The sequence below is a fragment of the Schistocerca gregaria genome, chromosome 5 (assembly GCF_023897955.1).
Source record: "Schistocerca gregaria isolate iqSchGreg1 chromosome 5, iqSchGreg1.2, whole genome shotgun sequence".
Classification (NCBI taxonomy): domain Eukaryota; kingdom Metazoa; phylum Arthropoda; class Insecta; order Orthoptera; family Acrididae; genus Schistocerca; species Schistocerca gregaria.
This window is the reverse complement of record NC_064924.1, coordinates 24,260,457-24,274,993: the sequence shown is the minus strand read 5'-3', so window position 1 is coordinate 24,274,993 and position 14,537 is coordinate 24,260,457. Positions and strand designations below refer to the sequence as shown.

At 45.5% G+C, this 14,537-nt stretch overlaps 4 non-coding genes across 4 annotated transcripts; all 4 read left to right on the top strand.

Annotated features, from left to right (window-relative positions):
• The first annotated feature begins 626 nt into the window (after window positions 1-626).
• Trnat-agu (transfer RNA threonine (anticodon AGU)) lies at window positions 627-698 on the top strand. The gene has a single exon. It is a non-coding gene; the product is annotated as a tRNA-Thr (tRNA).
• A 1,449-nt stretch (window positions 699-2,147) lies between these two features.
• Trnat-agu (transfer RNA threonine (anticodon AGU)) lies at window positions 2,148-2,219 on the top strand. The gene has a single exon. It is a non-coding gene; the product is annotated as a tRNA-Thr (tRNA).
• A 7,051-nt stretch (window positions 2,220-9,270) lies between these two features.
• Trnat-agu (transfer RNA threonine (anticodon AGU)) lies at window positions 9,271-9,342 on the top strand. The gene has a single exon. It is a non-coding gene; the product is annotated as a tRNA-Thr (tRNA).
• A 1,444-nt stretch (window positions 9,343-10,786) lies between these two features.
• Window positions 10,787-10,858, top strand: Trnat-agu (transfer RNA threonine (anticodon AGU)). The gene has a single exon. It is a non-coding gene; the product is annotated as a tRNA-Thr (tRNA).
• Window positions 10,859-14,537: the final 3,679 nt, after the last annotated feature.

The window sequence follows — 14,537 nt, the reverse complement described above, 5'->3', positions numbered from 1 at the left end:
TCACATCAAGTATGTGTGTTAATTTTGACGAAACTAGCTCTGCAGGTTGTCATGCAATTCTGTTACCTCTCAGAAATGATTATGTAATAAAAGTGAACTACGTGACGAGTGTGACGTTAGGAAAACATTAGGCAACATGGAGAGGTTCTGTATGGGACCAATCAACCCAAACGAGTACTGTGTGATGTGCTAACCGGCATGTATTCATCGAGGCAGCGCGGCTAGCTGAGTCGTTAGAGCATAAGGCTCTTAATCCCAGGGTCGTGGGTTCGAGCCCCACGCGGGGAGGAACGGAATTTTGTTCCTCTGCAGATGTAACTTACCGTTTTTCTGATTAACGTGATGTAATGGAAATAGCAAGTTTAAACTTTGCCTACGTCTCCGTCAGTCGCAAGGAAACTGTATTTGAAGGTGAAGGTGATTTTGTAGACATGTGTGAAAGACATGTTCTGAAATGCAAGTGGTGTTATTTGGAGAGCACTTCGTTTACGTGTCTGATGTGTAGCCAAGCAGTTATGGGTCGCCATAGCTGCAAATATTAGACGGTAATATGAAGTGTTGTCAGCTGAAGTCTGATGATCCAGACGACCGTAAGGATGAAGTACGCAAAAGTACCGCTAGGCACCGCCTCTTTAGCTCAGTGGCAGAGCACTGGTCTAGTAAACCAGGGGTCGTGAGTTCGATCCTCACAGGAGGCAGACGAATTTTGGATATCAGTTGGGCGTCGTGGCATTATAGCAAACAGTATCTGTGATGACGAACAATTAGCGAGAGGCGTTTTATTAAGAATTACTCTCAGATGTGATTAAGGCGAATGGCGCAGATAAAGCATTTGCCAAAGCGGTACGGCATAAGGTTGGGACGGGGCAGTCTGAAATATATTTTATAAATGTATTTCTCACATATTTCAGATCCTTCCGCGGTCGTCGTCGCCGCCGCCGCCGCCGCCGCCCCCGCCGCCACTTCTGCAGATGTAGCAAATGGCCATCGTAGCAAATGCGGCGAGGGACGCCCTGCCTTCGATTCCGAATGCACAAAGTGTGTGGTCTAGTTTCCCAGTCTATATTTGGTAGGTCTCGTAGCAGGTTGAATGTATCAAATGGGTGGGAAAGAGCAAGGGGCAGCGTCTATTTAGAACGAAAACACCACTCCTCCGTGGTGTGAGCGTTTTGAGATGAGTCGTATATAAGTTCCACTTGTTTGCCAGTGACCGTGTGGGCTAATGGATAAGGCGTCGGACTTCGTATCCGAAGATTGCGTGTTTGATTCCTCTCACGGTCGTGTTTTTCCAGATCTGAAAAAGAAACATACCGTTTTAGTGTAGCACTTGAGCAGTACGAAACCGTGTGAATGTTGCTGTTGACCATTTTCTGCTTGGAGATGCTCTTGAGCATGAAACACGCACAACAAGACCGGTGTTAACTAGCGAATTGGTTTGCATATTGCCGTCGCCGCGTGTTTTTGACTGGCACTTGCACATCTAAAATAACGTCGGAAAGTAACTCGTTCGGCTTATGAGTCACATCAAGTATGTGTGTTAATTTTGACGAAACTAGCTCTGCAGGTTGTCATGCAATTCTGTTACCTCTCAGAAATGATTATGAAATAAAAGTGAACTACGTGACGAGTGTGACGTTAGGAAAACATTAGGCAACATGGAGAGGTTCTGTATGGGACCAATCAACCCAAACGAGTACTGTGTGACGTGCTAACCGGCATATATATTCACCGAGGCAGCGCGGCTAGCTCAGTCGGTAGAGCATAAGGCTCTTAATCCCAGGGTCGTGGGTTCGAGCCCCACGCGGGGAGGAACGGAATTTTGTTCCTCTGCAGATGTAACTTACCGTTTTTCTGATTAACGTGATGTAATGGAAATAGCAACTTTAAACTTTGCCTACGTGTCCGTCAGTCGCAAGGAAACTGTATTTGAAGATGAAGGTGATTTTGCAGACATGTGTGAAAGACATGTTCTGAAATGCAAGTGGTGTTATTTGGAGAGCACTTCGTTTACGTGTCAGATGTGTAGCCAAGCAGTAATGGGTCGCCATAGCTGCAAATATTAGACGGTAATATGAAGTGTTGTCAGCTGAAGTCTGATGATCCAGACGACCGTAAGGATGAAGTACGCAAAAGTACTTCTAGGACGCGCCTCTTTAGCTCAGTGGCAGAGCACTGGTCTAGTAAACCAGGGGTCGTGATTTCGATCCTCACAGGAGGCAGACGAATTTTGGATATCAGTTGCGCGTCGTGGCATTATAGCAAACAGTATCTGGGATGACGAACAATTAGCAAGATGCGTTTTATTAAGAATTACTCTCAGATGTGATTAAGGCGAATGGCGCAGATAAAGCATTTGCCAAAGCGGTACAGCATAAGGTTGGGGCGGGGCAGTCTGAAATATATTTTATAGATGTATTTCTCACATATCTCAGAGCCTTCCGCGGTCGTCGTCGTCGTCGTCGTCGCCACCGCCACTTCTGCAGAAGTAGCAAATGGCCATCGTAGCAAACGCGGCGAGGGACGCCCTGCCTTACATTTCCGAATGCACAAAGTGTGTGGTCTAGTTTCCCAGTCTATATTTGGTAGGTCTCGTAGCAGGTTGAATGTATCAAATGGGTGGGAAAGAGCAAGGGGCAGCGTCTATGTAGAACGAAAACACAACTCCTCAGTGGTGTGAGCGTTTTGAGATGAGTCGTGTATAAGTTCCACTTGTTTGTCTGTGACCGTGTGGCCTAATGGACCCCCAGTCTGCCTGCACCGGCCGTGGCGTGCGGTTGTCTGTGCTCAGCGCTGTAGCTGGCTTGTTTACTTCTGCGGGGTAAGTCGCTCGCTAGCAGCGGTTATTCTTGCGTGTGAGGAATGATGTTGGTGGATCAGTGATGACACAAGCTATGAGGATAGATACTTTGAAGTTAACTTCCGATTATTCATTTGCTCGACCAAACTCTTTCGAAATCGAGGATTTCATCGAAGACATGATGAAAATTGGAATCGATCAGATTATTGGTATACATTTGTCGATTTTGTCTAGCATAGTTTATATCAAGATGAGAGATGCCGATTTTTGTGACAAAATAGTTGACTCCTTCAGTTCCGGTTTGACGTTTAAGCATAGTGATGGCAATGTGGGTGTAGTTACTGTTTCCCACGCAGGGCTTGGACTTCGAACAATTCGCATTTTTGTACTACCCTTTGAGGTACCAGCCGATCAGATAAATGTTGCGATATCGCCATATGGCAAAGTTTTGAGTAACTTTGCTGAACGTTGGTCTCCGGCTCATAAATATCCGGTGTTGAATGGCGTCAGGCAGCTTAAAGTAGACTTGCAACGACATATTCCGTCGTACGTCACGGTTTGTGGGTACCGTGCAGTCGTAATGTATGATGGCCAACCTAGGACATGTGCTAGATGTAACTCGACGGGACATGTGCGTGCGGAATGTTTACTGCGTCGTGTAGCTCAACTTCCAACCGGAGAGAGTGTTCGCCCTCCCGCAATGTCAACATTACCAGCATCGTACGTGTCGGTTGCTCGCGGTAAGCCGGAAATACAACCGATTCGTGATCCACCTGCCGGACCCAGTCTCGCAGTTAATGTAGCATCACCGGACACTCCAGTCACGTCCGGGATGGCTGTTTCTGAAACCCATGACACTAACAGGACAAGTGATATGGTGGTAGAACAACCCATACAGGGTGCTGAGTTAACGGAGGTGTCCCTGGCTCCTGCTACCATGTCCGAACAAGTGACTGAAACGATGCCGAACTCTGACGCAGTAATACGCGGTAATAGATCTCCGAAGAAAAATAAAAAACGGAGGATGGCTCATCAAGGTCATCAAGGTGCGGAAGATACAGCACCGAGCTTGCGGGGAAAGGCAAAATTAATCGTCCAGAATTTAAAAGAAGGACCAGCTGACGCTGTCGCCTCGACTTCGCGCTCACGTAACGCACCACGATCTGACAACACCGTGTCGGAGCCGCCCGCGACGTCCGACAGCAGACAAGATGAGATGCCGATTCAGAACACTGAGCCACCGGATACGAATCCAACGTTTCCTGAACCAGTAGGCGCCCTTTCCTCTCCTAATTGGGCAGACGAGTGTGAAACGAATAAAGATGATGTAGAGATGCAGGAGGAGTCAACACCCGCGACTGGCTCCTTGCCCCCTCTGTCAGTAGTTGATGGAAGCAAAGTCCACGTTGCCATGGCTACTCAAACGACCGAAACTGTCAGCGCCTCCAATTGACAGCTAGCTGACGTATCCTAACGTCTACTCCTTTCGTACGGAACATCAATGACCACCTTGCAGGCCTACAAGATCATGACTCTCAATATCAATAAGATACGTAGCGATTTGAATCTGAAAAACTTACAAGACTTGTTATACGCAGCTGACATAGATATAGCAATGCTTCAGGAAGTGAGTGATATCGAGTTAGACCACATAGGCGGGTATAACGCGTTCATAAACCCTGGCAACGGTTTCGATCTTGGAACAGCATTACTCTTAAAAGAAGGGATCATTGCCAATTGTGAGGCAAAACTTGTGACTGGCAGAGGGATAGCAGTAACTGTCAATAACATCAGACTCATTAATATTTACGCACCTTCTGGGTCCAGTAATAGGCAACGCCGTGCAGAATTTTTCCGCCACGAGATCCTTCCCCTCTTCGGGACCAACTACACTGATGTCATTTTTGGGGGAGATTTCAATTGTGTGCTTAGTCAAATAGATCAAACTCCGCACTTTAATCGGTGTGTTGAATTAGAACAGATCATTCAAGAACTCCGCTTAACTGACACCAGGACGTCCACGCACGGAATGGCAGTGGGTTTTACACATTTTACCAGTCATTCGGCAAGTAGGTTAGATAGAATTTACATATCGTGTAATTTAAAGCAACACCTGCTACAGACCGAAATATGGCCTACTGTATTTTCCGACCATGCTGCCTATATCTGTACCGTCAACATGAAACAACAGGAAACCTACCGGAGTCGAGGGTTATGGAAGTTAAACATTGCACATTTGCAAGATACTGCATGTCGAGAAGCCTTCCTGTCCACCTGGACGGTCTGTGAACGTAAATTCAATTCCTACAACTCCGCGATCGAGTGGTGGCTCCAATGCGCCAAACCTCAAATTAGGAAAACTTTAATGATTTACTCCCGTCAGAAAAATCAGTGGCACAAACGGACGATGGAATTTTACTTTAAGTGTCTTCGGGAGTTATATAAATTTGACTCGACCGTTATCGGCAGTTTTGCACAGATAAAACGAATTCAGGCAAAAATTTTAACGCTGCAACGGAAACAGTTGGAAGGTTTTCAAGTTCGGGCGCGAGTTCCTACGACGGTGCAAGAAGAAGAGGCTGCCATGTATCACATGTTACGTGAAAGTCGACGAGTCCGTCGGAAAATCCTTACACAGACCCGAACCAGCACCGGTGCCATAGTTACTAAACAAAGTGCAATCTTGAGTGCGATTGAAGAGTACTATCGAGACCTGATGTCCAATAAAATAACAGATGATACCGTGTTTGCGGATTTTACGACAAATTTATCACGGAGACTCGGCCCCACAGAGGCAAATCAGCTTATTACAGAGGTGACAGAAGATGAATTAACAGACATTATCCTACGGAGTCCGAAAAATAAATCTCCAGGTTCGGACGGCCTACCAGCAGAAGTATATCAAACCTTCTGGCCGCAGATGAAATCGAAACTACTTGCACTATGTAACGAACTCATGAACCCATGTAACGTTATTCCGCAGGAATTTCGACAGGGAATTGTTGTTTTACTGCCCAAGACCCCGTGCAGTGACAACCCAACAAACTTAAGACCTCTCACGTTGTTAAATAGTGATTATAAACTATTCGCCCGTGTCCTCAGCCAACGGCTCAAAAATGTCATGTCCACAATCACAGGACAGTATCAAACGAGTGTTGGTAGAAATAGATCTATTTACCACACGCTCACGGATTACAGAGATGTGATAGCCGTAGTGGAGGCCTGCAAATTAAAATGCGCCCTCTTAATGATAGACTTTGAAAAAGCATTCGACAGAGTGAGCCACCGATTCCTTTTCCACGTCATGCGAGAATTGGGATTTCCGCACCAGTTCACGCAAGTAATCGACAATATGATCCGTAATAGTACTTCGCGAATCCAAATTAATGGTCGCCTCAGTGGTGCGATTGATATCGCGTGTTCGGTGAGGCAAGGCTGTCCGATGTCGATGGCTCTCTTTGCCATCGCCATAGAACCTCTGCTTGCTACGCTAACTGAACGTTTGCAGGGATTGGAAATCAATAGACAGAAGATTGTGTGCCGTGCGTACGCAGATGATGTCGGCTTTCTTGTCGTGAACGCGCAAGAAGTGAGGTCCTCACTTGAAATACTTCAACGATATGCGGCGGCATCAGGGGCGAAGGTGAACTGGCAAAAATCTGGAATCATGAATGTCGGACGGGGAATACATTTGCCCAACCATGCCCGATTACGGGAACTTACCAGTATACAGTGCTTAGGACTTGAGTTTCGCCGGAAGATATAGAATACCATTGCTGTAAATTATAGAGATTTACTTCACAAGGTCAGGGCATGTGTACAACAGCATAGTATGAGGCAACTGAATGCTCTCCAAAAAGTTGAACTGGTCAACACCTATATCGTCTCGAAGATCAACTATGTAGCCAAAGTGTTGCCTCTTCCCAGTGGCATTGCGAATAGAATGCTGTCCGCTCTTGGCCATTTCGTGACCAGAGGCAATATCTTCAAAGTTAAATTTGTTACGTTGACGCTCCCTACTCGGAAGGGTGGATTAAACCTCACTGATGTTTATAAGAAGGCACAGGCGCTCTATCTAAGCAGTATGTATAAGGTGTGGACAAAATCTCCACATTGTCTCACTGCTCACCTGCTCAACGAACTATCACCGGCGGACCTCAACCCCCCGATTGATGTACATCATATTCCACACGACCTTTACCATTTAAAATACTTCCTTCCTTCGACAAAGAATTCCGGAGAAGGAAATAACGGTGGTGAAGCAATTGTATAAGACTTTGATCGAGTCCACATCCCGGAATAACATCGAAGATAAATATCCAGCTCACAATTGGCGGGTCATTTGGGATAATATTCATTCACGACATTTACCGTCTCACGTGCGAGCGTCTTGGTATCTAACGGTGAACCGTAAAATAGCAACCAACGCCAGACTCCATTCCATTCATCTGGCCGATTCACCCTTATGCAACATATGCCAGGTACAAGATAGCGAGGAACACAGATTTGTCTGCGAAACAGTGCCAGATGTTTGGACGGTCATAAGACAGTTGTTGGCAAGCATCACTAGAACATGCCCTGCCACCATAACGCCAGCCGACTTCCTCACTCCGCAGGTGGTGCCTTACCCGCAGACCAAACGAAATTCAGTAAACTGGCTTAAAGGCCACACAGTTTACTATCTTTTCAATGTGAACGAAACGAGTAAAGAAGACTTTCTTCTGTATCTAATGATACAGCACCACCGACTGCAGAAGACTAACAGCTATAAAGCTACTTTTGCAAACTTTTTAAGCCACACAATCATTTCACAGCCAATATAGTATGGAGTGCTTACAGCCCCTTTTCGACGTGGTGGATTCCACTCTCCTATCGGCCACCCAGAGTGAAGACAAAAGACGTTAGTGCGGGGACGACTTTACGAGTGTGTCATCTTGATAATTCGTCGGATTCAGAAAATAACAGCTCGTTTGATGTAGCGCGTTACGACTCATTGGCGGATGCCTTCCACGAAACTGTATTTCCTAGTTTTTTTTATTATAACAGAAGATACGATAGAGAGAACAACGGTAGAAGAATTTTAATTTATTTTGTTCGTCAATTATTAACATTGATTGAGGAGCGAGATGCAATCATGCGGTGCAAAATGCACGGATTTCCCTATTCTCCTGCATAAATATGAAATGGACATAATTAATTGACACTGCGTTTGGAAGCACCATTTCGTCTTCGGATTATTTTCTGTTTTTGTGTTACCGGCGGCGGAGTCAAGCCACAGTTTTTTCTTTATTTCGCAGAAGAGGTAGGGTGACATGGTGACAGTTACGGTGGGAGACATTGTGGCCAGGCCTTGGATTGCACGACCCCTGCCCACCTTGCTTCTCCCTGATTGTTTACCGCATTTTACAAAACAGAAGAAAAAAATGGATCAGAAAAAAAATAAAAAAAAGTGGCTACGATACCTGGCTCTCACCCAGGAGGCCCGGGTTCGATTCCCGGTACCGGAAGTAAGCGTTTAAAAAAAAGAAACAAAAATAAAAAAAAGAAAAAATGGATAAGGCGTCGGACTTCGTATCCGAAGATTGCGTGTTTGATTCCTCTCACAGTCGTGTTTTTCCAGATCTGAAAAAGAAACATACCGTTTTAGTGTAGCACTTGAGCAGTACGAAACCGTGTGAATGTTGCTGTTGACCATTTTCTGCTTGGAGATGCTCTTGAGCTTGAAACACGCACAACAAGACCGGTGTTAACTAGCGAATTGGTTTGCATATTGCCGTCGCCGCGTGTTTTTGACTGGCACTTGCACATCTAAAATAACGTCTGAAAGTAACTCGTTCGGCTTATGAGTCACATCAAGTATGTGTGTTAATTTTGACGAAACTAGCTCTGCAGGTTGTCATGCAATTCTGTTAACTCTCAGAAATGATTATGAAATAAAAGTGAACTACGTGACGAGTGTGACGTTAGGAAGACATTAGGCAACATGGAGAGGTTCTGTATGGGACCAATCGACCCAAACGAGTACTGTGTGACGTGCTAACCGGCATATATTCACCGAGGCAGCGCGGCTAGCTCATTCGGTAGAGCATAAGGCTCTTAATCCCAGGGTCGTGGGTTCGAGCCCCACGCGGGGAGTAACGGAATTTTGTTCCTCTGCAGATGTAACTTACCGTTTTTCTGATTAACGTGATGTAATGGAAATAGCAACTTTAAACTTTGCCTACGTCTCCGTCAGTCGCAAGGAAACTGTATTTGAAGGTGAAGGTGATTTTGTAGACATGTGTGAAAGACATGTTCTGAAATGCAAGTGGTGTTATTTGGAGAGCACTTCGTTTACGTGTCTGATGTGTAGCCAAGCAGTAATGGGTCGCCATAGCTGCAAATATTAGACGGTAATATGAAGTGTTGTCAGCTGAAGTCTGATGATCCAGACGACCGTAAGGATGAAGTACGCAGAAGTACCGCTAGGCCGCGCCTCTTTAGCTCAGTGGCAGAGCACTGGTCTAGTAAACCAGGGGTCGTCAGTTCGATCCTCACAGGAAGCAGACGAATTTTGGAAATCAGTTGCGCGTCGTGGCCTTATAGCAAACAGTATCTGGGGTGACGAACAATTAGCGAGATGCGTTTTATTAAGAATTACTCTCAGATGTGATTAATTCGAATGGCGCAGATAAAGCATTTGCCAAAGCTGTACAGCATAAGGTTGGGACGGGGCAGTCTGAAATATAATTTATAGATATATTCCTCACATATCTCAGAGCCTTCCGCGGTCGTCGTCGTCGTCGTCTTCGTCGTCGCCGCCGCCACTTCTGCAGAAGTAGCAAATGGCCATCGTAGCAAATGCGGCGAGGGACGCCCTGCCTTACATTTCCGAATGCACAAAGTGTGCGCTTTAATATCCCAGTCTATATTTGGTAGGTCTCGTAGCAGGTTGAATGTATCAAATGGGTGGGAAAGAGCAAGGGGCAGCGTCTGTGTAGAACGAAAAAAAACTCCACAGTGGTGTGAGCGTTTTGAGATGAGTTGTATATAAGTTCCACTTGTTTGTCAGTGACCGTGTGGCCTAATGGATAAGGCGTCGGACTTCGAATCCAAACACTGCGTGTTTGATTCCTCTCACGGTCGTGTTTTTCCAGATCTGAAAAAGAAACATACCGTTTTAGTATAGCACTCTAGCAGGACGAAATCGTGTGAATGTTGCTGTTGACCATTTTCTGCTTGGAGATGCTCTTGAGCTTGAAACACGCACAACAAGACCGGTGTTAACTAGCGAATTGGTTTGCATATTGCCGTCGCCGCGTGTTTTTGACTGGCACTTGCACATCTAAAATAACGTCGGAAAGTAACTCGTTCGGCTTATGAGTCACATCAAGTATGTGTGTTAATTTCGACGAAAATAGCTCTGCAGGTTGTCATGCAATTCTGTTACCTCTCAGAAATGATTATGAAATAAAAGTGAACTACATGACGGGTGTGACGTTAGGAAAACATTAGGCAACATGGAGAGGTTCTGTATGGGACCAATCAACCCAAACGAGTACTGTGTGACGTGCTAACCGGCATGTTTTCACCGAGGCAGCGCGGCTAGCTCAGTCGGTAGAGCATAAGGCTCTTAATTCAAGAATCGTGAGTTCGAGCCCCACGTGGGGAGGAACGGAAATTTGTTCCTCTGCAGATGTAACTTACCGTTTTTCTGATTAACGTGATGTAATGGAAATAGCAACTTTAAACTTTGCCTACGTCTCCGTCAGTCGCAAGGAAACTGTATTTGAAGGTGAAGGTGATTTTGTAGACATGTGTGAAAGACATGTTCTGAAATGCAAGTGGTGTTGTTTGGAGAGCACTTCGTTTACGTGTCTGATGTGTAGCCAAGCAGTAATGGGTCGCCATAGCTGCAAATATTAGACGGTAATATGAAGTGTTGTCAGCTGAAGTCTGATGATCCAGACGACCGTAAGGATGAAGTACGCAAAATTACCGCTAGGCCGCGCCTCTTTAGTTCAGTGGCAGAGCACTGGTCTAGTAAACCAGGGGTCGTGAGTTCGATCCTCACAGGAGGCAGACGAATTTTGGATATCAGTTGCGCGTCGTGGCCTTATAGCAAACAGTATCTCGGATGACGAACAATTAGCGAGAGGCGTTTTATTAAGAATTACTCTCAGATGTGATTAAGGCGAATGGCGCAGATAAAGCATTTGCCAAAGCGGTACAGCATAAGGTAGGACGGAGCAGTCTGAAATATATTTTATAGATGTATTTCTCACATATCTCAGAGCCTTCCGCGGTCGTCATCGTAGTCGTCGTCGTCGCCGCCGCCACTTCTGCAGAAGTAGCAAACGGCCATCGTAGCAAATGCGGCGAGGGACGCCCTGCCTTACATTTCCGAATGCACAAAGTGTGTGGTCTAGTTTCCCAGTCTATATTTGGTAGGTCTCGTAGCAGGTTGAATGTATCAAATGGGTGGGAAATAGCAAGGGGCAGCGTCTGTGTAGAACGAAAACACAACTCTTCAGTGGTGTGAGCGTTTTGAGATGAGTCGTATATAAGTTCCACTTGTTTGTCAGTGACCGTGTGGCCTAATGGATAAGGCGTCGGACTTCCTATCCAAAGATTGCGTGTTTGATTCATCTCACGGTCGTGTTTTTCCAGATCTGAAAAAGAAACATACCGTTTTAGTGTAGCACTTGAGCAGTACGAAACCGTGTAAATGTTGCTGTTGACCATTTTCTGCTTGGAGATGCTCTTGAGCTTGAAACACGCACAACAAGACGGTGTTAACTAGCGAATTGGTTTGCATATTGCCGTCGCCGCGTGTTTTTGACTGGCACTTGCACATCTAAAATAACGTCGGAAATTAACTCGTTCGGCTTATGAGTCACATCAAGTATGTGTGTTAATTTCGACGAAAATAGCTCTGCAGGTTGTCATGCAATTCTGTTACCTCTCAGAAATGATTATGAAATAAAAGTGAACTACGTGACGGGTGTGACGTTAGGAAAACATTAGGCAACATGGAGAGGTTCTGTATGGGACCAATCAACCCAAACGAGTACTGTGTGACGTGCTAACCGGCATGTTTTCACCGAGGCAGCGCAGCTAGCTCAGTCGGTAGAGCATAAGGCTCTTAATTCAAGAATCGTGAGTTCGAGCCCCACGTGGGGAGGAACGGAATTTTGTTCCTCTGCAGATGTAACTTACCGTTTTTCTGATTAACGTGATGTAATGGAAATAGCAACTTTAAACTTTGCCTACGTCTCCGTCAGTCGCAAGGAAACTGTACTTGAAGGTGAAGGTGATTTTGTAGACATGTGTGAAAGACATGTTCTGAAATGCAAGTGGTGTTATTTGGAGAGCACTTCGTTTACGTGTCTGATGTGTAGCCAAGCAGTAATGGGTCGCCATAGCTGCAAATATTAGACGGTAATATGAAGTGTTGTCAGCTGAAGTCTGATGATCCAGACGACCGTAAGGATGAAGTACGCAAAAGTACCGCTAGGCCGCGCCTCTTTAGCTCAGTGGCATTCTGGCTCTAGCTGCCGACGCGTACGGACGTGTCACCGTTGCTGCGTGTAGTCAGTGTTTCGCCAGTGTTTACCTTTGCGTTTCGGTGTTTTTGAGTTTTGTGATTTTCTTCGTGTGTAACTCGTGTTTTTTCTGCCTTCTGTATTCTGTTTTTGTGTTTTCTACAGACGATTATTTGTCGTTTGTGGAGTTTTCGGTAATTACCGGTATCTCCCCTTGATTACTACATACCATGGCTACAACTGTGAGGAAGAATACGCTGGTTTTTGCCTTCGCTAAGGAAACACGACGTGTTCAGCCGACTGCTATGGAAATTCATGATTGGCTTGATCAGGTACTTGGCATAAATTCTTATATGGTGCATACCACTCAGCTAGATACTGACAACTACTGTGTTTTCGTAAAGTTTTTGGATCCCGTTTCGGTCGATAAAATTATTGGAAAATTCGGGTATCATGTCGAATTTTTGCATAGAGACGGCACTAAAGTAAAGTGGCTATCAGGAGAGCTGATGCTCTTTATAGATCTGTGCGGGTGTTAAATTTACCTATCGAGATAGATAATGAGAAAAACAAGGTTGCCCTGTCTCAATATGGTGAGGTAAAGGACATAGTTAACGAACGTTGGTCGAAGCAATTTAAAATTCAGAGCTTCAATGGTATTCGTTCGGTAGAGATGGAAGTAAAGACGAATATCCCATCTCATATAACTGTTGACGGGCATAAAGCACACGTGATTTATCCTGGTCAAACCCCTACGTGTCATATATGCAATGAATCGGTTCATTTAAGGCAGGACTGTCCCCGTCGTGTCTTTGTACTAAAAACAAATTTAGTCCAACGCCGCAAGATGACCTTGACGAAGTTTTGGCAACCGATAACACAGCCAAACAGGGTGAGGGTTCGGATCCTGTACCTAGTACTGGAACTATTGCTGTTGATGGCAGTGATTATCCACCCCTGGTAACACGCTTCAGTTGTGATTCCTCTGCCCGTGAGTTAGACGTACTAACCAAGAAACGACCACTTGAACATACAGATGATCATTCTGATGATGACACCTCCCGACAATCTCCTGCTGTACGTAAACAGAAAGCTGGCGATGAAAATCTGCATGTGCCACAAGACGGAATGCAAGTAGATTTAATTGCAGTTTCTGATACATCTCGCTCACTGCCAGAAAATGCAACGGCAGCTGCCGACAGCGAGAAAGTAGAAGTCCCCCAAGCAGTGACAACTTGCCCAGCTATAAACAGCGATAATCAGCTGTTTACCGACGGGAAGTTCGCGGAAGCGGTAGAACAACAACACCGCGACACCCCAACAGCACAGCAACCGGCACCAGAGTGTAAACAAGTGAAAGTGTTTACTCCTGAACCGGAAAATAAGCAAACACCGTCGCAAGCGTGACAACAACCGAAGGTAGCATGTAAACAGCAGGCAGTGTTTACAAACCAGGTCTCTCTCGTCACTGCTGCTGAAGCTGCCGCGTCGAGTGTTGCCACAACAAAATCAGGTCAGGGTTTCCAGGGCGTCCACCGCCGTACGCTAAAACCACAACCGAATCTTACTGCTTCTCGCACCCAAGCCAAACAAAAAGCGGATAAGTCGGACGTATAATCACAGAAAAATATACGATATGAAATTGTCAGAGAAGGTGCTCCAGATGAGCCTCCTGACACACTCAATGTCGAACAGTCCCTCAGTACTAAGGTGCGGGATGACAATGGCAGACAAACTAACGTTTAGCGACCGTGTTACTAGGACTGCTACCAAGTTCTGAATGACTGTAGTTCTAAACCGGATTTCAGCGCACCAAAAGTACAACAGTTTTTTTTTTTACCAACTTTGACGGTGGCCAATAGCAAGTTAGGGATGCAAGCATACTCTATCACAACGATCAATATAAATAAAATTCGAACCTCATTAAAGCTAGCTGCTCTCAAGGAATTTTTGTATGACTCTGGAACCGATATCGCTTTGCTACAGGAGGTTGTAACGACGGAATTTGTAATACCAGGATACACCGCAATTGTTAACGTATCTTGTGACACACATACAGGAACAGCGGTTCTGCTCAGGGAAGGGATTCCCGTATCTCAAGTGGAGCGGTTGGAATCTGGAAGGGCAATTAGTATTAACGTTTTAGGTACCACATTGATTAACTTATACGCGCCCTCAGGAAATAGTAATAGACAGGACAGGGCAGCATTTTATAA